This window comes from Sorex araneus, chromosome 6, assembly GCF_027595985.1.
Source record: "Sorex araneus isolate mSorAra2 chromosome 6, mSorAra2.pri, whole genome shotgun sequence".
Taxonomy (NCBI): Eukaryota; Metazoa; Chordata; class Mammalia; order Eulipotyphla; family Soricidae; genus Sorex; species Sorex araneus.
In genome coordinates, this window is record NC_073307.1 from 138,186,296 (window position 1) to 138,207,127 (window position 20,832).

Consider the following 20,832-nt stretch of genomic DNA (forward strand, 5'->3'; position numbering starts at 1 on the left):
TCAGTCTTTAGCCTCATGATCTAAAAATGGTTGCCAAAGCTCCAACCATTGTATCTACATTCCAGAGTTTGCATCTGACACTTTCCCTTAAAGTCACATCACAACTTAGCATATCACATATGGCTGCCTCCAGCTACCAGGAAGACTCTGAAATGTAGTTTGTTGTGCACATATCAATAATTTTCTTACTAATGAAGAAGAGCAGAAATCTTGTCATCTCTACCTTAGTGTGGCATAATAAGCTTTTTTTTTTCAAGCAAGTTTCAACTAAGCTTTCCAGATTTTCTTCCCCTACCAACTCTTCTATTCACATGTTTGTTCACTGTACCTGAAACACCCTAGGACTTTTGTCTCTATCACTGCCTTTCCCCCACCCTCTTGGAATGCCTTTTGGCTTCATATCCAAGCCACACCTTGGTTTTCCGGAGACTTTCCCTGACTGCTTAAACCTGAGATGTTTCCTCTGAAGCTGATCTCTCCCAGCATGTGATCCATTCTGACACTCGGATTCCGTCCAGCTCTGTTCTTCCTTCAGTGACTTGAACTGTGAGAATATCTCATTGCTATTTTTCTTTTTTGCACATTTAGGTCTTGTCCCACACTCCTCACGCCTCCCCTTATTCTAGATTTTTTTTTTTGCTTTCTGGGTCACACCTGGCGTTGCACAGGGGTTACTCCTGGCTCATACACTCAGGAATTACTCCTGGCAGTGCTCGGGGGACCATATGGGATGCTGGGAATCAAACCTGGGTTGGCCGCGTGCAAGGCAAATGCCCTACCCGCTGTGCTATGGCTCCAACCTCTCTTCTAGATTTCTTAAGGTCAGGATCTTCTTATTCAATGACTCAATAACTATACCTTGATCACAGATTTGACTCTGTGCACTATGTTGGGGATTTAGTAGTAACACAGGATACTTCTCCTCAAAATTCTATTATTTCCTTTGGAGTAAGGTTGATTTTATTTATTATTTGGCTCCCAAGATCAGATGAGATTGACAACCTTCAGAGTGGAATAGCCTTATACTTGTTTATTAATTGGGGTGGAGGGTTTGGGCGGTGCCTGGCAGTGCTTAGGGGCTATTCCTAGCTCTGTGCTGGGGAAGTTTGTCTCTGGCCATGTCTAAGGGTCCATATATGGTGCTGGAGATCAGCCTAGGGTGAGCCACATGCAAGGCAAGTGCCTTACCTTCTGTTCTATCTCTCCACCCAATGAGTCTTCAGTGTTCCTAAGTAGATTTTAGTTGCTTCGCTGAGCAGTAAGTACTGACTTGGTTATCTTTTATATTTATAATAACATTTCTTGAGTAATTACTATGTGCCAGGCACTATATCAGCCTTTAATAAATGTTATATTATATTTCTCTTTTAAACAGTAATGAGATTCTTATTTTTTTATGTAAAATTGAGGCAGTGTGAGGTGAAGTTACTTGTTCAAGGTCATAGACTGGTACGGGATAGTGTCAGGATGGAATCCAGCAGCTCTTATTCCCTCAAAAGAAGGGAGCTAGAGGATTGGAGAGTTAGAACAGAGGTCAACACACTTACATTTTATGTAACCAACTGGGTTCAATCCCGGGCATCACATATGTTTTTTGAGCATGGTTAGTAGTGATCCCTGAGTGCAGAGCCAAGAGTAAATCCACTGGGTGTGTACCACCCTTGAAGAAAGAAAGAAAGAAAGAAAGAAAGAAAGAAAGAAAGAAAGAAAGAAAGAAAGAAAGAAAGAAAGAAAGAAAGAAAGAAAGAAAGAAAGAAAGAAAGAAAGAAAGAAAGAAAGAAAGAAAGAAGAAGGAAGGAAGGAAGGAAGGAAGGAAGGAAGGAAGGAAGGAAGGAAGGAAGGAAGGAAGGAAGGAAGGAAGGAAGGAAGGAAGGAAGGAAGGAAAGAAGGGAGGGAGGGAGGGAGGGAGGGAGGGAGGGGAGGGAGAGAGGGAAGGAAGAAGGAAGGAAGGAAGGAAGAAAGAAAGAAAGAAAGAAAGAAAGAAAGAAAGAAAGAAAGAAAGAAAGAAAGAAAGAAAGAAAGAAAGAAAGAAAGAAAGAAAGAAAGAAAGAAAGAAAGAAAGAAAGAAAGAAAGAAGAAAGAAGGGAGGGAGGGAGGGAGAGAGGGAAGGAAGAAGGAAGGAAGGAAGGAAGGAAGGAAGGAAGGAAGGAAGGAAGGAAGGAAGGAAGGAAGGAAGGAAGGAAGGAAGGAAGGAAGGAAGGAAGGAAGGAAGGAAGGAAGAGAGAGAGATAGAGAGAATTTGCTGTGGAGGAGAACCAATAAGGATATTTTTAGAAGAAGCAGAAGCAGGTTGGACCAGGGCAGTCAACAAATTCCCTTGTGAGCTGGTCCTCTGAAACACACATCAATGTATTTTCAGTTAGTTAAATTTGTGGGGATGGGGGAAGGTGACATCCTATGGTGCTTGGAGGCCGCTTCTGGAGGTACTCAGGGAATCGCACAGTGCCAGGGTTCTAACCTGGGGCTCCCACATGCCAAGCAAATGCTCCAGCCCTAAGAGCTGTCTCCTTGGCCCCCTGCGATGAACTCTTAAATCTAAAGAAAGATTTCTGAGGAAGCGTTCAGCTTGCATGTTACCTTCCATTGAACAGGCTTTGGGAGGAAGGATAATGTAAGGGACGCATTCTCCTTGTTCTCAGCATCCTCTGCCCTGAAGAGTTTGCTGTCTTTTCATTTTCAGATCCAGCTCCAAATTTCTCCGGGGCTGGTTTCTCTGCTGTGCAGTCTCCTCTGTGATCCCATGTCCATGGGCCTGTCTCTGCTGGGGCCTGCAGAGAAAGCAAGGGTTCATGGATGCTTTGATGAAGGCAAACATTGGGAGAGAAACTGCCAACTCAAGGGAAGGCAGGTGGAGAGAGCTGAGACGCCCTGCTGCTCCATGAAGGGGCCCTTTCTTTTCTTTTTTCTTTTTTTTTAAAATTGAATCACGTTGAGATAGACCCTTACAAAGCTGCTCATAGTCAGGTTTCAGTCCTACAGTGTTCCAGCACCCATCATCCCTCCACCAGTGCCCATTTCCCGGCACCAGTGCCCCCAGTTTCCCTCCCATCACCCCCATCCACCCCAGCCTGCCTCTATGGCAGGCACTTTACTTCTCTCTCTCTGTCTCTCTGTCTCCCTGTCTCTCTCTGTCTGTCTGTCTGTCTGTCTGTCTGTCTGTCTGTCTGTCTGTCTCTCTCTCTCTCTCTCTCTCTCTCTCTCTCCCTTTTGGGCATTGTGGTTTGCAATACAGATAGTGAAAGGTTGCAGCACTGTAGCACTATCGTCTCATTGTTCATCAATTTGCTCAAGCGGGCACCAGTAATGTCTCCATTGTGAGACTTGTTGTTACTGTTTTTGGCATATCGAATACATCAGGTTCTGCCACTCGAGCGGGATACTCTTGGTAGCTTGCTGGGCTCTTGGAGAGGGACAGAGGAATCGAACCCAGGTCGCTGTGTGCAAGGCAAACACCCTACCCGCTGTGCTATCGCTCCAGCCCACTGAAAGGTTATAAGGAATATTTCTTACCTACTTTTAACCTTCAGACAAGAGTCCAGCATGATCATTCCCAGCTATTACTGTCATACCGTTCCCTTCTCTATCTTACCTAACCTCCGCCCCACACTTGTTTGTGGTTGATTCCGACCATTGAAGGGGCCCTTTCTGGGGAGACCCCCCCGCAGCTGGCACATAGCTTCTAGCTCCCTCCGGGAAGGCCTCCCACCTGAGCTTCTGCTTTCATTCCTGGCATTTTCTTGTGGCTGGGTGCTGTTCAGTAACACTGAGCTAGAAGGACAATGCGAGAGGGACAGAATGAAGGAGAAGCACCCCTGAACAAAAGGGGATCTTCTTACAACACCCCACTGCGAGAGAAACACAGCACCAGTTTAGGAACTCCCGGGCCAGCCTAGGGCCGCCAGCAGCACCCCGCCCCATCCCAGCTGGCTGTTTGTAGAATGAGAAGAATGTTAGTTAACTGATCCTGTTATCTGAGCTGAATTCTTCGGGGTTTCATTTCTCTGATAAAACCGCCCTGAATGGAGAGCTCTCAGAATACCAACGGAGGCCCCTTCACGGCATTCCTGAGGCACAGTGAGCCCTGACCTGGACGGGGTGGGGCATGGGGTCACCTCTGGGCCCAGGGACCCTGGGCAGCCTTGACTCACATCAATCTCTTCTCGCTGGACATGCCTTCTGTCTGATCTTCCCCTCATTAATCATGGCCACACTTCAGTAAGGAATGGGAGAGAGACATCAGAGAGACAGACACAGACAGAGAGAGACGGAAGAGAGACAGACACAGACAGAGAGAGACAGAAGAGAAGAGGGAGGGAGGGAGGAAGGAAGTTTGAGCTCAAAATCTTTAAGGGAGCACATGTGAGAAATGCAATATTCAGAATATACATTTACCAGTGGACTGGAGCAATAGCACAGTGGGTAGGGAGTTTGCCTTGCACGCGGCCAACCCTGGTTCGATTTCTCTGTCCCTCTCAGAGAGTCCGGCAACTACCGAGAGTATCCCGCCTGCACGGCAGAGCCTGACAAGCTACCTGTGGCATATTCGATATGCCAAAAACAGTAACAAGTCTCACAATGGAGACATTACTGGTGCCCGCTCGAACAAATAGATGAACAATGGGAAGACAGTGCTACCGTGCTACATTTACTAGACTTTTTGCACCAGGTTGAACAATCACCTAATTGTTGAGTGCTTACATGGAGCAGGGGATTCTTCGGTCTTCTACAGGCATCTGTATGTGCCATTCCCTTGGAAACACTTCAGTAATAGACCCTGTGGTTGGTATCTAAATGGATTATTAGGTGCAACCTGTAGGTCAGCTCCCATTCTCAGGCATCTGGTCGGGGGTAGGGGAGGGGGGTTCGCTGGAATTTTATCGGAAAAGTCTCACTCCCTAAAAGGCCCACGTTAAGTGCTGCTTATCTTTGCTACTGAGAAACACCAACTGTTTTGCCAATTAGCAAGCTAAATGTCAGACATGGGATTTTATTGGTGAAAATAGTTGCATCTGATAGGCTTAATGGCTGCTCAAAGGGGTTCTTTATTACTCTCAGTGAGTGGTTTAAGGTAGATTGGCCAAAATGTTGATTATTGGTACAGCTGCCCTTGTGGGGAAGCATATAAGAATTCAATTCTTGGCTTCTAAATGGATTTAAAAAAAAATCATAGGCAACACAATGGAAAAACTGAAATCCATACAGCTGAGTTAGAGGGGCATTGGAAGTGTGAGGCATTGGGGTCCTTTTGGAGGGAGGTGGATATGGTGCTGGAATCACATACGCGGGAAACCATCATTAAAAGTATGGTAAATCACACTACCTCAATCAATTTTAAAAAACTTTAAAAAATAAATTAATGGTCTTTTAAATTTTTTTTAACTAACGGGAGAACTTCTATAAGCTTCTATAATCCTACCTCTGAAATGGGCTAGCAGCCTGGAAACTCCTCCTGCAAGCAGTTAGTTAGAAATTGTGTGAAAAAGAAAAAAAAATTACGCTTCAAGGACCGAAAATAGGAAGGACATTATTCTTGCTCCTTAATAAAAGTTCGCCATACTGAGAGTCCTGGGAGGGAAAATTCCCTCTGTCCTTCTAGGTACAGTGACTGGCACCTGTGCAATAAACCGCATCAAGGTCCAACAGGAAGAGAGGGTCCATCTGCTTGTACATGAGGGCCTCACAGAGAGAAGTGAGCACCCCCCCCAAAGGGAGATAGTACAGTGGGCAGGATGCTTGTGTTGCACTTGACCAGCCTAGATTCAATCCTCAGCATCCCTCATGGACCCCCAATCGCCCCCAGGAATGACTCCTGAGTGTAGAGCACCATAGGACGCAGCCCAAAGATCAGAAAGAAAACAGAAGGACCAGGTATTATACTCTGCCTGAGCTCTGAGAAACCATTGTTTTAGTGTGATAAAATAAGGAAAAGTGACAGAACAAAAGAAAAAGGATTTGGGTTTTTGGGCGTAGGTTCAAAAGGCAGATCCTTTTGCTAGAGGACACCCACTAATGACATTTTAAATTTGATTACTTTTTGAAGTGTTTAGGGGCTATGCCTGCTAGCATTCAGAGGCTACTGCCAGACTTGTGTTTGGGGTCACACTCCCAGTGGTGCTCAGGGACCCGGTAAGTCAGGAAACTGGACTGGAATCTGCCACGTGCAAGGTAAGGGCCTTAACCCCTTATTCCCTGTCCTCTGAAAAACATTTATAAGATGAACGTAACATTGCATCCTATGGCTATGCCAGACCACCTGTCACCAGACTTTTAACTTTCTTTTGGCTGCTTTCTAACACCATCAGTAAAGAGATAACCATCTCTGGTCATAATCTTCAGTTTCTATTTCTCACTATGTCTTCAGAGCTGATTCCAGGAAAAGAAGTTTCTGGACCAAAGGGCAAGAACATTTAATGGATAATATGGGGCAGGAGGATAATATGCGCAGGAGGAAGAAAGCAGTGTGGAACGCCTTCAAGAGCGTCGAATAAGTGGTTAAGAGAATGAAGAACCTCCAACTCCAGGCACATCTTTTCAATTCCATCATTCTTCCTGCACTAACATATGCCTCGGAGACCTGGGCCCTACACAAACAGGATGAGAATGCTATTCGGGTATCCCAAAGAGGAATCGAAAGAGCTATGCTGGGAATATCACATCTCACTCAAGTGAGAGAAGGAATCCGGAGTTCTGACCTCCGTCGACGGTCAAGAATCAGGGACGCTGTCTTGTTTGCCAAGGCGTCAAAAATCAGATGGGCCGGTCATGTAATGCGATTCAGAGACGACCGCTGGACTAGAGCTGTTACCGGCTGGATTCCACTGGACGTCAGAAGCCCACGTGACCGCCCACCAACTAGATGGTCAGATTTCTTTGTCAAACCCCTGAATGAACGATTTGAGGCTATTCCTGTTCCTGGAGCAAGCAAATATTAGTGGGCTGCACTAGCACGGGACAGGGACAAATGGAGACGTTACTGGCGTCCACTCGAGCAAATTGAAGATCAACGGGATGACAAGTGATACAAATGATGGGGGATCAAAATAGACCAGGTGGGGTTGAAGAGATAGTACAGCTGGTAGGGTGCTTGTCTTGAAATGGACCAACCTGGGTTTGATCTCCAGTATCCCATATGGTCCCCCAAGCCTGCCAGGAATAACTCCTGAGTGTACAGCCAGGAGTAACCCCTGAGCACCTCCGGGAAAACCAAAAAAGAAAAAAAATATGCCAGGTATATTATGCCTTTGAAATAACAACAACAACAACAACAACAACAACAACAACAACAACAACAGAAAAGCAGTATTACTTTCAGAGACAAAGATTAAAAATCAATATAAACTATGAGTGCTGGAGCAATAGCACAGCGACAGGGCGTTTGCCGTGCACGCGGCGGACCTGGGTTCGATTCTTTCGCCCCTCTCGGAGAACCTGGCAAGCTACCGAGAGTATCTCGCCTACACGACAGAGCCTGGCAAGCTACCCATGGCGTATTTGATATGCCAAAAACAGTAACACGTCTCACAATGGAGACTTACTGGCGCCCGCTGGAGCAAATCAATGAGCAACAGGATGACAGTGACAGTGATACAGTGTGATAAACTAGGAGCACTTTTACTAAGGGACTGACTTGGAGGCTTATCTGGCACTACTTTTTCTAACTGGTAGGGGGCAGCACCAACAAGTACCACTGAAACTCCTTGGTTATTAAATCTGTAGGTTGGTGGGGGGGTTTTTTGTCGCTTATTATGTACTTATGGGAGGGGGGTGGGGGAAGTGGTGTCAAACTTCCTTTGTTAATATTTAGCAACACCAGAGTCATCACATTTACAGGCAAGGGTCAGAGAGGAAAATTCAGTTCTTTGGAAGATTTACAGCTTTCAGGAATGTTCCGGAAGACTGATCCAGATGGCAAAGGAGAGAGAGAAAAGGGTTTTTCCATCCTGTGCTCGGGTCAGGGTGGGAGCAAGCTCAGGAAGAGTGGCGTGTTGGGGGGAGTGGGGGGCGGGCGGTGGCATTCTGTGCCAGGCGCTGGGAAGTGAGTTTATCTTCCCCAACAGGACAGCTGGTGGGAGGAGGGGGGGGTGGGAGGGTGAGGAGGAGGCACGTGACGGCCAGCCTGAGGAAGACCTTTGAAACAGATGGAGCAAGGCCAGCCACTGCGTGGGTGTGGGGGGGAGAGTGTCCACGAACCCTAAAGAAATCAGCTGTGTCTCCTAATCACAGGGAGAGGCCAGCCTTAGGAGGATGGGATTGAGGGGTCCTGAAGCAGAGTGGCCGGAGACTGCATGTCACGGGTGCTGTGTACAGACCCTGAACGGATGCAGTACGCAGAAAGGGCAACAAGCAGACAGGTTGTTCCAGGAGAGAAAGACCTGTGCCTTGCAGGAGAGACAGAGAGACAGAGAGACAGACAAGAGACACACAGAGAGAGACAGAGAGACAGAGAGACAGACAAGAGACACACAGAGAGAGACACACAGAGAGAAAGACAGAGAGAGAGAGAGGCAGAGACAGACAGAGAGACAGACAGAGACAGAGACAGAGAAACAGAGAGACAAACAGAGACAGACAGATAGAGACAGAGACAGAGATACAGAGAGTACAGCTGGTAAGGGATTCCCCTTGCCTGTGGCTAACCCAAGGTTGGAATCCCTGACGTCCCATATGGTCCCCCCGAGCCCCTCCAGGAGTGATCCCTGAGTGCTGAGCCAGGAGTAAGCCCTGAGCACTGCCAGGTGGGACCCCCAAATAAGTGCAGAGATCTGTACCTTTTGGGAATAAGGGACAGTGATCTGTTATAACTCTAGGGTCAGAGGAACCCTCTCCCACCCTGTTCCAAAGGTACCACTGGCTGCAGATGCGCAACCCTCCCCCCTCACCCCCTGCCTAGCTGGAGGTGCAGGAGCCCCAGCCTCCAGCCCAGGTGGGAGGTGAGTGGGCCTGGGACACAGAGACAGGAGCTCAGCTAAGGGGTCAGCAAAATGGAGCAGCCCCGGGCTCATCCAGGTGGCCTCTCAGGGAGGACTTCTGAGGGTTTCTCCTCCCCCACCACAGAGCCTCTTAGGCTGTTGGGGCTGCAGGTTTGAGCCCCGTGGAGCTCTTTGCTACATTCAGTTTCTCAGAAGGGTTCATTTCAGCACAGTCCTGGTGGAATTTGATAGCATCTGAGGGGCCATCAAGGAGATCATGAATCTGATCTCTCTCTCTCTCTCTCTCTCTCTCTCTCTCTCTCTCTCTCTCTCTCTCTCTCTCTCTCTCTCTCTCTCCTCTCTTTCTCCTCTCTCTCCTCTCTCTCTCCTCTCTCCCCTCTCTCCTCTCTCTCTCCTCTCTCTCTCTCTCTCTCCGCCCCCCCCGCTAAATCCATATTTTATGTCTGACCTCAAACAAGCAGTTTACCAGTCTTCTGCTTTCCCACTGAATTCCATCCTGGCTCTGATTGTCTCGAGTTAGCGCCTACTCTTACAGGGAAAGGGTCCCATTCCAGAAGACTGCCGCAACGTACCAGCTGCAAGCGTGGATGCCCAGCTCACCCACAGTTGCTGTCTGATTTCTTACCAATCCGCCGTTCCCACTACCCCTTTTCAGGTGTGATAATTTTCTGTAATGGCTCGCAGAACCCAGGGAAGCCCCGAGCATGCTAATTAGTGAGTTACAGCCTGCACATTGTTGGAAGGACATTATAAAGGACTCATGAACCGGCCAGAGGCAGAGGTACCCAGGGAAATGGGTGGGAGGGTCCTGAATGCAGGATGCTCTTTTCCTGTTGAATTTGGGGGTGCCGACCCGCCCAAATGATGCTTACCAACTCAGAAGCTCTCGGAAGCCCCTTTACTTAGGTTCCAGCCCACAGGCATGACAGACTAGATGACAGGCTGCTGTGACTGAATTCAGTGGCCAGACCCTCTCCCCTCCCTGAAATTTGGAGCTGAAAGTTCTGATCTCCAGTGAATGCCCTGGTTGGTCCCTCTGGCAACCGGCCCCTCAGGCCCTCATCTGCAGCTCTCCAGGAGCCCAGCAAGAGTCGTTTTTACTAATCCAAAGTCCTGCATGGTTGGAGAGGCTTAGTCTGAGAAGGAGGACATGCTTCTTGTCCTCATTACGCGGAGTATTCCAAGACTTTCAGGAAATCTGTGCCAGGAACCAGAAGTTACAATACAAATTTTCTCATTACATCATGATATCGCAAAAGTGAAACCAAATAACACATTGTGGCTCGTGCGTATTAAGAAATGTTAGGCGGATTTTCAAAAAGGCTGTTGGATCTAGTTGTGGCGCATAATGGGTGTCTGTAATATTTTCTTAAGTGGAAAACCGGATTGGAATGGGGTGTGTAAAGCAGGGAGAACAAAACTTTTTTTTTTAAGTACCAAATAATAAATATATAAAGTTCTGCCACTGCAGGACAAAGAATACTAAGTAAGTCAGCATGGCTATGTTCCAATAAAACTTTATTAGCACAAGCAGATAGCAGGTCAGTTAGTGTCCAGGGCATTGTTTGCTTACACCTGGTGTCGAGTCTACTTCCTTAAACTGTGAGTGACCCTAGAGACGGACAGTGGGAGTCCTTTAAAAGAAATTTCTTTACGATTTATTATCAGTAAGTGCTTGGTTTATATTTCCATTTTCTATTTCTATATGCTTAAGGCTTCGTAAAAATTTCTTGAGCAAAAAAGTGCTCACAAGGAGAAAAAGTTTAAGAAGTTTTGGCATAGAGTATATGTGATATACATGTACATTATGTATATTTTTGTCAAGACCGGCCTCAAGCTGTTAATATCAGTGACTTTGGGGAGGAAAGAGAGTGGAATTTGGAGCAAGGAGATGACTCACTTTTTCTTTATTTGTTTCTGTTTTGTTTGGTTTGAGCTACTAACATAAGCACTACTTTTGAAATTTCTTTTCTGGATTCCTAGAATGATCTCATTAATCACTGGAAGTTCTCAACTGCCCCAGAGTGCCTTGCTCGAAGAGTGGGGGAAGTTTGGGCTTTGTTGGTTTCTGTTGACTACGAGTTTCAGAAAAACCACCCATTGCTAAGAATCCAGCTCAGTTAGAGGCACCGACAATGAAAGCATGATTTCACGATAAGCAAAGGGACAGTCCCAGAGCTCTCGACCTCAGTCAGGTCACATCCCGAGCTCTGCTGTGAGTCTGGAGTGCTGGGCTGGCTGAGAGTCACACTTGACTATTGCAGAAGATGGTGGCCGGAACGCAAAGAGGATGGAAGCGTCTGCAGGGGAGCAGAGCCTGCTGAGTCTGAGAGAGCGGCACCGGGAACATGACATCTGCCCACCAGCATGAGGAGAGATGCTTCCCCGAACCACTGAGGAGGGTGGGCACTCGTGTGTGTGGGTGTTTGTGTGTGTCAGAGAGAGAGAGAGAGAGAGAGAGAGAGAGAGAGAGAGAGAGAGAGAGAGAGAGAGAGAAAGAGAAAGAGCAAGAGAGCATGCAAGATCTTTTAGAGCCTTACTAAAACACAGGCTTGCCCTACTGTCCGAAAGTAGAGCTTGTCTATGAAAAGATGTCACTGTCACTGTCGTACCGTTGTTCATGGATTTGCTCAAGCAAGCATCAGTAATGTCTCCATTGTGAGACTTGTTGTTACTGTTTTTGGCATATTGAATACGCCACGGGTAGCTTGCCAGGCTCTGCAGTGCGGGTGGAATACTCTCTCGGTAGCTTGCCAGGCTCTCTGAGAGGGATGGAGGAATAGAACCCGGGTCAGCCGTGTGCAAGGCAAATGCCCTACCTACTGTGCTATCACTCCAGCCCTATGATATATATACAAAAAAACAAATTTTCAGGAATTCATACCGAAAAAAATTTTTGAGAGTTCCTAGAACTCCCAAATAATCTTCTCAGTCACGCAAAATAACAGGTAGAATTTGAAATGATGCTCACATATCATGAAAACAGGAAGGCTATGATGAGAGCAGTGCCTGGATAGTGGCTCTGGAGAAAGGAGGTGACACCATCCTCTCTGCCAGGGGGCAGATGTGCTGCCTGAGTGATCACAGGCTTAGCACTTTCCCCAGTGGCTGGCACTGAAGATTAAATAAATGCGAAAGGGGGGATGGATGGTTTGATGGGGAATGGGGGGTGGAGGGAATCTGGGAACATTGGTGCTGGGAAATTGCATTGGCAAAAGGATGGGTGTTGGAACATTGTATGACTGAAACCCAGTCATGAACAGCTCTGTAATGCTCTATCTCATGGAGATTCAGTAAAATCATCATCATCATCATCATCATCATCATCATCATCATCATCATCCCATTGATTGTCGATTTTCTTGAGCGGTCTCAAGTAACGTCTCCATTCGTCCTAGCCCTGAGAGTTTTAGAAGTCTCTGTTTACTTGTCCTTCTCAATGGTGCTGCCTTGGAGGCTCTTTCAGGGTCAGGGGAATGAGACCCATCATTGTTACTGGTTTGGCATATGAATACACCACGGGGCAGTTTGCCAGGCTCTCCCATGTAGGCAGGAAACTTTCGGTAGCTTGCCAGGTTCTCTGAGAGGGAGAACTAGGCTATAAGATGTCACTATAAGAATTAGGCTATACGATATCAGCAAAATATAAAATTAATATTTAAAAACGTGAAAGTAATGAAAAGTATAAAATAAAAATGAAATCAGGGCTTACATAGGACATGAAGACGGCTTAGTGGGATAGCTCTTGCCTTCCAGCCACGGCATTATGACCGACTGTATTCAAAGAACTTTGTGTGCGCCCTTCACATGGTTCCACTACCTGTGACAGTCCCAAATCTTAAATATACCATTTGTGGCTTTATAACTTCGTAGAGGCACACCCTCTGTCCACACCCTACCCTTGACTGTAGTACTTCAGTTCGATTCCCCAGCACCACCCCACATAGTTGAGGGTCCAAGCAGTGACATGGTCCTTGGAGTCCCCAGCACCAGTGTGTGAATCCCGTCACCCCACAGTCAGCATCCACCCCCGCCCTGAGTGAGCAGCCCCTGACCTTGTAATGGCAACGAGAAGAACCACGAAAAGTGCTTGATCAATATGAGTAACTTGTGGTCCATGTTTTTAATCCTGTTGTGGCTATTTCTGCAGCAACTCCCAAACCTTCCCTTTCAGTGTGTTCCGTGGCTATTTGTCCCCCTCAAACTTGTCTCCCTCGCCTTGCCCCTTTCTGCCCCCAGAGTCTTTTTCGACAAACCAGGCGGTGATGACTTGGTCTTGGCTTTCTCAGGCTCTGCTTTTCCTTCTAGGAAGCAGATTTCATTTACCAGTTGTCCCTAGTTAATGAGGCAGGTGACAGAGACAAGACCCCAGGGATCCGAGGTGGCAGAGAGCCATGCAGGAAGCAATGGGAAGGTGACGTGGAACCCAAATCCTGGGCCCCCTTCTCCCCTTATTGCATACGCAAGTCCTGCTCCCCTTCTACCTGGCTCGAGTCTGGCCTCCCTGAACCCCACCCTGCCCTTTGCTCAGCTCAGCCTCTGCCCTAATACCTGCACCCTAAGGAAAGGATTTTTCATGGCAGAGTTAAAGCCACAACCGAAAGCGAAATCTTGGAGAGTTAGCCTTCGGACACTTGCTCTTATGTCTAGTCTAGCAAAATCGCTTCATTGATATGCATTTGACATTAGCAATGGCTGCTAAACTGAAGGAGATCACGGTGGGTGGTGGTGCTGGATGCTTCCACGAAGAGCTAATATTTAATTAATCACATCACAGCCTCTCCATCAGCAGGGCCGTGCCCTCTATTGACTCGAAGTGAGGGTCAGTGAAGCATCTAAGATGCTCAACACCACCTAAGATGTTATTTTCCCCTCTTGCTGCAATGTTGGGGGTTTCTGCGTATGCTCTGAGTTGCAGTGCTCGGCCCCTTGGCCACGGTGCTCACATGGCTCAAGTCCCTTAGAGATGCTGTTTGCGCACTTTGTGGCTGTAGTGCTCACGAGGGATAGCTGTGGTGCTCCCACGAACTCACGGGTAGTCGAGTGTTCGGCCCAAGTACTTGCACATCCCACAGCCTCTAGGACACGGTCCTGATGGAGGTTTGAACTCATGACCTCCTGCTTGCAGGCTCTGTTATTTGCCACGGAGCCATTCACCTCCCCTCAACCCGAAGGCTCATTGAAGGGTCATTCCTGTTGTTTAAGTGCCAAGTAAATTATGAGCAAACAGTAAGTGTAGGGGAATTTTGGAGTAAAGTACCTTTTGTACCCCTCTCTGATGAATTCGAGATTTAAAAACTGTTTCAAATCATAACACCCAAAAGGAAAGAGAGCAAAAGGGAATGTCCTGCCACAGAGGCGGGGTGGGGTGGGGGGGATGGGGTGGGGGTGGTGGGAGGGATACTGGGACCATTGGTGGTGGAGAATGGGCACTGGTGGAGGGATGGGTACTCGATCATTGTATGACTGAAGCATAAGCACAAAAGTTTGTAAGTCTGTAACTGTACCTCACAAATCACGAGTGATTCCTTAAAAGCAAAATAGATAAATAAATAAACGTAATAAAAAACAAAAAAAAACAAAAAAACTGTCATTTCAGGCTAGAGAGATCGTGCAGCAGGTACTTGCCTTGCGTATGCTTGACTGGGTTCAATCCCCAACATCCCACATGGTCCCCTCAAGCCCCCTTAGCACAGAGGCAGGAGAAAGCCCTGAACTTGGCCAAGTATGGTCCATAAACAACAACAAAAATTTTATTAACAACATTAAATCTTATTTCTAGGGCCTGAGAGAGTCCCATGGGCTTGCTGCATGCTCTGCCTGTGGGATACCTGTCTGAGCCCCGGCACTACATGGTTCCATGAGCACTGCTGGGAGCAGGCTGAGCACTGTGATGGGAGTATTCTCTCATCATCACTGTGTGTGATCCCCCCAAACAAAATGAGATGAACATAGAAGGTCATCTCATTTTAAGAAGAGCAGAATAGTAAATATAAACTAGTGAATGAAAAGGCTAGCAGTGTGAGTGCACAACTTAACATCTATTTACTGAACAGGCAAATAAGTCACCTGGAACTGAACCCAGACCAGAGAGAGGCTGGGAGGAGGAATCCCATGTTTCCTGGGGAGGAAATCCAAGGGCTGAGTCCAAGGGGAGGAAATCCACTTCCCTCTGGCCGATTGTTCACGGGAAGGAAGACCAGGTACCTCCCGTGCTTTCTCTCCAATCTTGAATTCTGTACCCCTCCCCCTTCCTTTCTTTTAGCGAGTGAGAATGACGAGACCCCTGCCCAGTTCTCCATCTCTTCTCCATGCTGAGTGAGGAGGGGTGGAGGTGGGGGGCAGGGACAGGCAGTTTGCCTGTGCTTCCTGCACCACCGCCAAGACACGTATGACTTAGCACTGTTTACAAGCTCCTCACAAGGGCCAGGGAAGTCATGGCTCTGGACTGAGCACACACATGGCATGCAGGGGTCCTGAGTTTGGTCCCTGAAACCAGCTACATGGTCCCTTAAGCAGCATGAGGGGAATGGCCCCCAAACTAGAGAAAAACATAGCTTGTAGTTTTTTGCGCCCTGCTCTCCCAAACGGAATTTGAGCAGGTCCAGGTGTAGGCATGCTGTTTCCTTTATTTTTGTTGTTGTTGTTGTTGTGGGGAGAAGGAAGAGGGTCTCTTCCACGCAGAGCTCAGGAGGACTGGGAATTCCTGGCCAATTTGGTCAGTAGTTCGATGCCAGGGCTCAGTTATGCGGTGCTGCTCCAGCCCTGCAAAGCCAGGGACTACCTAGCCCACCCCGGGCAGTGTTGGGGGCCTCCAGAACCACATCTGATGGTGCTCAGGGGCCATGTGGTGCCAGGAGTCAAACCGAAGTGGGTGTCTAAGAGGCGCCTTAACCACTGTCCCCCTCTTCCTTTGAATAACCAGGAAAAAAAAAGGTTTTGAGGTACATACAGCCCGTGCAGGGAGCGGGAGAGAGGACAGGCATCCATCTGGTCCTCACCTCCAGCCTCCTGCTCTCCTCACCTCCACTCGCATCAGCCTCACAATGTTGGGGGCTGTTTCCAGCTCGAGCTCTCTCTGCATTCTGACCATCAGTGACTTGAATGGGGTAAGATGAGGCAGGTTTCCTAGGGCTCATGGTGGGCATTTGCCATCCCACTGACTCCCGAGGAGCAGGGTAAGGAAAGGGGTTTGTTTTCAGCTCTTGACCCCATTCAGGACCCTGAGCTGCCAGGATAAATTGAGTTCTCTCTCAGTTTTAAAACTTCACTTATTTTTTTTTTCTGGGGTTAATGCAGTTACACGGAGAGGCAAGTGCTCTTACCTGCAGTAAAGAGGGAAAAGGCGCAGACTTCTTAATTCAGAACACTGAGGGGTTAAACACCCGCTGTGCTTCCTACTCGCTGGGTCATGTTACGTTTCTTCCTTCACATCTCTGTGCCTCTGTGTCCTCACCTGTGAAATGGGGATAAATGAAACCAGAGGAGTTGTTGAAGGGATTGAACGACCTCAGACCTGGAAGGCACTGAGGGATGACTCCTGGCATAGAGAGAGCACTTAGAGCATCAACTAGGAAAGAAGCACTGAAGTATCTGGCATGTGGGCATCTCTAGCTTTGTGGTTTCTTCATGCTCCGTGGGGTGCATGAGGCCCGAGGGAAGGAGGGAGGGTGCCCTATTGGATCAGGCCAAGGCAAAGCCAAGCACCTGAACCTTCTTTCTTAGGAAATGGGTAACCCCTTAAGAATTTCAAGTTAAGGAATAAATACGCAACCATAAGCGACATTTTAGAAAAGTTTAAATTCTAAGTAAGAGGAATGTTTTTTGTCCTTGGGGGTAAAAGTTTTGAAGAAGGTAAAAAAATATGTATGTATATGCATATGTGTATGCATATATATGTATATATTTGCTTTTTGGGTCACACCTGGTGATGCACAGAAATCACTCCTGGCTCTGAACTCAGGAATTACCCCTGGCAGTGCTTGGGGGACCATATGAGATGCTGGGAATCGAACCCGGGTCAGCTGTGTGCAAGGCAAATGCCCTACCCACTGTGCTATCGCTCCAGCCTCCTGCATATATATTTTGGTTTGATTTACAAATATTTCTTTTTCTTTACTCCTCCTTTCCCTCTTTCTCCTTTCCCTCAGCTTTTCCTTTGCACTTTCTTTCTTCTTCTATCCCTTAGATGGTGAATTTGGAAAATACATTATTCTGATTGCTGGCAATAGCAGATATTTTGTCATTAAAACCCTTAAAGCCAGAAAGATAGTATAGACTCCCAGAGAGTATAGACCCCTGTGAGCTTGCCTTGCGCACAGCCAACCACAGCTCTATCCCTCCAAAGATGGTCACTGAGAACTGGCAGAATCCTGAGCACAGAACCAGGAGCCCTCAGCATGGCCACGTGTGACAAGCCTCACTGGCCACGTGTGACAAGCCTCACTCTCCAAATTCTTAAATCTCCCTTAACTAATGTAATGCTTCAATACTTTGTGAGCACACATATATGTGGATGGATTTAGTCTTTCTAAAACCTGAGTTCTGCTGGCCTGCTGATCCTCATTAGGAGGATTCCCAGCTCTCAAGAGGTTAGCATTGCTCTCCAAGCTGCAAGAAACGGGTGTGGAACTAACCAGGTCTGGGAGAAAAACTCCATCTAGTTTTTATAGTGTGAGCAAAGATGAGACAATTGTGCTGACTTGGGGGAAACCTCCACGAAGATGATTCTGAGCATCAGTTGGTCTTGGGGGAGGAGGAGGGAAAACGTGCCTTAGGGAAGACAATAGGGGCTGCTAGAATCTCAGTCAAGCCCCTGAAACTCTGGAGGACTTAGTGCTGTCATCCAGGTGGTGTGAGTGAGGGGATAATGGGAGGTGTCCATGGTAGGGCAGAAGATGTGGCAGGGAAATGCAAAGGGGTAATTGCAACAGGCTTTTAGGAAGAAAGCAAGCTTGGTTTATGATTGGGGAGTATATACAAAATGAAGGGGAGGAGTTCAAGTTAAGAATTTCTTAAAGTAGGGGCTGGAGCAATAGCTCAGTGGGTAGGGCGTTTGCCTTGCATGAGGCCAACCTGGGTTCAATTCCCAGCATCCCATATGGTCCCCTGAGCACCACCGGGAGTAATTCCTGAGTGCAGAGCCAGGAATAACCCCTGTGCATCGCCAGGTGTGACCCAAAAAGCAAAAAAAAAAAATTCTTAAAGTAGAGGACGTTAGAGCTAGAGGGATCGCCTCTTCACACACTCACCCCTTCGTAGTTGCCAAGATGAGCTCATCAATTTGTCTAAGGGGTAAAACCAGGTCACCTCTAGTCTTAGGCCAGAAGCGAGAAGTCCGGATCCTCACGCTGGATCCCCGGTTGCCCCCTGTTTCCTCCATTCAAGTTAGAGAGCTAGGTGAGCCCTGGGTTATTGTGTCTGCACGTAGGTAAACTCAGATCAGTAGGGCTCCTACATCACTGACCCATCTCAGTGTAAGGAAGTATAAGGAGGTATCTCAGTATAAGGACACCAGTATAAGGAAGAACCAAACCGGTGTCCGTGTTTCCCAAACTAAACACTATGGTTGTGCTGGTCCAGAAGGTGCTACACTGTGGTTGGTGGTCCTGTAGATGGTCAGGTGACAGCCTCACCACCAGATTTCACTGGCATCCTCATTCCTTCCCAGCATGAGAACCAAAAATGTTCCTAGAGGCAGTGAAATATTCCTGGTGGAGTGGGGGTACCCAATCACCCCCAGTTGGGGAGGGATGCCTTATGTCATAAGCTTGCCAAGAGGTTCATTGTTGCATGGGCCCAAACCCTAACATCTTAAAGACTGATGCTCTTAGATCCTTCAAAGATAAGTAGATAATTAGATGATGTAATTCATAGATAATTAGATTAATGTATTAATCTAATTGAATAATAACTCAAACAACCTTTAGAAAGTGGTTGGTTCATTCATTCAGCTAATCAGTATGGCTCATGTCCCCTATGCCAGGACCTGTGGAAGGCTTTGAGGAGGCAGGGCGAGTGAGAGGGAACCATGAAGAAGAGGGAGGGTGTGAAAATGGATGGTTAACCCTAGGAAGGATAGTTTCTCCAGGAATGAGGAAAGGGAGAGAAACCAGAACGGGCATCAACAATCAGATGTAGATGGAAAACTAGGAGAATGTACGGCCTCAGAAGCCAGCCTAGGAATTGAAATCATTCATCTGTGTTTGGATCTTGGTGTAATATGACTTGGGCCAATTAGTTTCTTAATGTTAGCATCCTTATCTATAGATTGAAGACAATAACCATGCACAAATCATCACTGTTTCAATGATTCCAGAAGATAATGCATGCAAAGCTCCTAGCACAGTGTCTGGGGTCCAGTAAACAGTAAACTTACAAGTAACAGCCTCTCCTATTGTCTTTTAGCTTGTGCTAATTCACTGTCAGGAATGAAGTTGTGATCTAGGAAAAGGCATATCAATGGCCAACACAGAGAAGTGGAAGTTGCTGGGGCCATTGTTTTGACTTAGGACATCTGCTTGTCTCTTAACCAGAGCTTGTAGGTATGTGGCTGCTTGGTTTTTAACTGTTTTATGGTTAGAACTTAATTCGCTATTTTCTATGTTTATGAAAGCAGTGAGAGTATTGAATATACTACTTGCAAAAGAGATGTTCACTCAAATGGAAGCGAAAGAAAAGGTAGATTTTAGAAGTTGAAAGGGAGAGAATACAGAATCATGCAAGTGCAATCCTTGTTTGTTTGCTGGGAACTAGACTGGCGGTGCTTGGGAGTTACTCCTGGCTCTGTGCCCAGGGAACCCTCCTAAAGGGGTCTGAGGGACCATACAGGCTGCTCTTGCTTGTAAAAAAGCAGGCACGGTGCAATCCTACCCACTGTCCTATCTCCAGTGCCTGTGGGAAGGGAGATTCGTGCTGAAAGTAGACTAGAGACTGAACACAATGGCCACTCAATACCCCTATTGCAAGCCACAACACCCAATTGGAGAGAGAGAACAAAAGGGAATGTTCTGCCACAGAGGAAGGGTGGGGTGGGGGGGAGATGGGATTGGGGGGGTGGAAGGGATACTAGGTTTATTGGTGGTGGAGAACGGGCTCTGGCGCAGGGATGTTTTTTGCAAACATTGTATGAGGGAAAAACAAGCTTGAAAATGTGTGAATTTGTATCTGTACCCTCATGGTGATTCATTAATTAAATAATAAAATAAACTAAAAAAATTTTAAAAAATAAAGCAGAGAACTGAACAATTGAGAGGAAGATCCATACCGAGCGCTTAGAGACCGAGTTGGCTTGGCACAGAGTGAACTCTTGGGAAATGTCTTCCGTGATGGTGATGACAGCCATGAAGAGGAGGAGGATGCAGAATCAACAGAATTATAGAAAATAACGAAAAAGAAAAGAGTTGAGTCTGTGAACTTTATAGCTATTAGCCAGAGGCAAAGAAAAGTGAAAAGCAAGTTGGAGAAGTAAAGCCAAACCACACAACAGCTTACCTCTGTGTCTTGGGCTGAGCAACAATTTCAGAAGCCTCATACGAATTTTGGAGACAGCGGGGCAGTAAAGGGCTTAGTCTGCAGGAATCAGAGAGAGCTGCTTGGGGACATTGCAGCAAGCCATGGGTGTTCCATACACGTAAGGATCATTTGAACTGTTGTGCATAAAAAGGGATTCTTAGTCATAAAGGTATGAGTCTCACAGATCTCTGAGGCCACGGAGAGGGTATCGGTTGCCTTGCCAGGCTTCCAAACTGTTCTGTTTCAAGGATTTGGGCCCAAGAGAAGACTGGCTGATAGCAGTAAGAAGAAACAAAGTTGAGGGGCTGGAGCAATAGGTAGGGCATTTCCCTTGCTCGCGGCTGACCCGGGTTCTATTCCCAGCATCTCATATGATCCCCTGAGCAAC

The 20,832-nt window shown here is 47.2% G+C and overlaps 1 protein-coding gene across 3 annotated transcripts in view; it reads left to right on the plus strand.

Moving 5' to 3' along the window:
* PRR5L (proline rich 5 like) overlaps positions 1-20,832 on the plus strand; it is a 203,795-nt gene that overhangs the window by 62,932 nt on the left and 120,031 nt on the right. The window contains exon 1 of one of the 3 annotated variants that reach the window (XM_055143269.1): positions 6,108-6,165. The exons of the other annotated variants lie outside the window; for them this stretch is intronic. The gene's annotated coding sequence lies outside the window, so the exon portion shown is untranslated. Of the gene's footprint in view, positions 1-6,107; positions 6,166-20,832 lie in introns of those variants that run through there. 3 annotated transcript variants of the gene reach the window in all.